A 2202-nucleotide genomic window follows, 5' to 3' on the forward strand; every position below is an offset into this window, starting at 1 on the left:
GAGACCCAGTTATATTATAAGTGCATTTATTAAATAAGAATGGAAATGAGAAAGGGTCTTGCAGATACACATGGTAGGGCATCCACTAAAAAGAGATTGCTTTTTAGCTTGTTTGCCAAAACAACTGATTCTTGGGAGTTGCCTTTATTTTGTATTTATGTGAATGGCCCCCTTATTTCCAAAAATGTGAAGCAAGGACCTCTCTCTCTTGTTTTTGGCAATGACGGGAGGTTTCCAGATATCTGAGTACAGATGCTACAGTCTGCAAGATGTGAAGTGTTGTGCTTCATAGTGGGAGTTATGAACATTTTTAAGTAGATCGTGCTCTTAAAGAATTTAATGAATCTTTTTCTGGCCATAAGATTTTGTAAACTGGACTATCCGCCCACTTACTGTACTTTACCAAAGAGCCCAGACTTTGAGAAATTTACTTTGGGGTGTTTTGCTGATTGGGTGGTGTAGCTGAGGCCATTGCCCCATGTGGAAGATGGTTTCTCCCATCCTTAATCATCCTGAGGTAGAAGATAAACACGCATCAGAATAGAAGAGGAGAGAAAAGTGCTTAACTTTAAGGGGACTGATGGGTTAGGCATGGGACTGAGGCTTGCAGAGGCCTGGACATTTTGCAGGAGGGCGTTGGACTGGTCCTGGCCATGCAGAGACCTCCAGGGGCTAGGCTGAGATGCCGAAGTTTGTTTCAAGCCATGTGTAAGCCCCAAAAATACCCATTGGTCCCTGTAGTGTCAGGCAGTCAATATTTCTTGAGATTCCTTTGGCACAAAGTTTTAATAAAACTTTGCCATGGGTTTTCCCCATATTTAACGAATGGCACAGCCATATAAATTTACCCAAAAGCTTAAACTACAAACTCCCCTATTCCTTCCCACTCCCACATAAAATCCATCGGCAAGTACTTCAATTCTGCCTCCAAGTAGACCACATCCCAAGCCCATGCGGCTTCCCTGTCCTAGCTCCCTCTCCAGTCCAGCCTCCACATTTTCCATCTGGGTTACAGCACAGCCCCACTCTTTCTGCTTCTTCTCTTGACTTTTCTGCTCCATTCTTTACAGAGCAACCTGAGGACTCTTTTTAAAATATAAGTGAAGTCAATCATTCTCTTCCTAAAACCTTTCTGTTTTCTCAGTGTTCTCTGGATATAGACCCAAGTATTCAGCATACTCTGCAAGGCCAAATCTAAACTCTATGTGCTTTGGAGACTTTAGTACAAGCCCTGGCCTCTGGGAAAAGCCACTTGGAAAACCCAATTATAGGGCAGTGCCAAAGTGACCATTTAAAGTGTGGACTCCTGGGTAAGTGACAAGAGACGGTGACAGATTTCTTGGGATTTTTTCGGGAAGGTAACCCAATAGAATTATGGACTTCCTATCCCTGTGGGAGAGAGGTGTGATAAGACAGTAAAGGAAATGTGACTAATCATGTAGGTTGGTAAGTTCTGGGGATATATCAGTGACACTCCCAACCCAGGGAAGGCAACAGCTTCCCTGTAAATCAAAGCAACCCTGTTTATTTAGTCACAAAAGCAAGAACCCAACATTGTGGCTTCTGTTTATCAAGTACCTGCTAAGGGGCTGGCTTTATGCCAGACAGTTAACATATTTGATTACAACAACCTTATAAGATAATTATTATTATCTCCATTTTTGATATATGGAAACGGAAGCTCAAAAGGTTACTAAAAGTCAAATGATTAGTAAGACATAGACTTTTAAAAATTACCAAATTAGTTTTCTTCATGAAGGAAAGGGACTGATCTAATGTTCAGTTTATCACCAACTGGGTATCATATAAGACTGGGTGTTTATTATCTGTCTCCCCACTACTAGACTAAGAGAGCCCCATGAGGGCAGGGACTCTGTTTTGTTCACTGCAGCCTCCATAGCACATCAAACAGTATCTGGTCATAGGAGTTCTTAAGTAGGGTCTTGTCCATAGGTTGAGAAGTAGAATAAATAAATGAATTTTGATAGCTCCTTTAATCACCCAGTGCTTCTGATTCAGAGCTGTGCAAAAGTAGGAAAAATTAGTGTAAATATCCATGTGTTCGTGGATTTGGTGTTGGATATGTTTTTCTCATTCTTTCTACTAAAGCACTGCTATTAAAATACAACTATGCCTTGTTCAACCAGAGGTTTCCATTAGCAACAAGAATTAATTAAATTATGAGTCATCAGCAGATGACAT

Source organism: Panthera pardus, unplaced genomic scaffold (assembly GCF_024362965.1).
Source record: "Panthera pardus isolate Hobbes unplaced genomic scaffold, ASM2436296v1 HiC_scaffold_10, whole genome shotgun sequence".
Classification (NCBI taxonomy): Eukaryota; Metazoa; Chordata; class Mammalia; order Carnivora; family Felidae; genus Panthera; species Panthera pardus.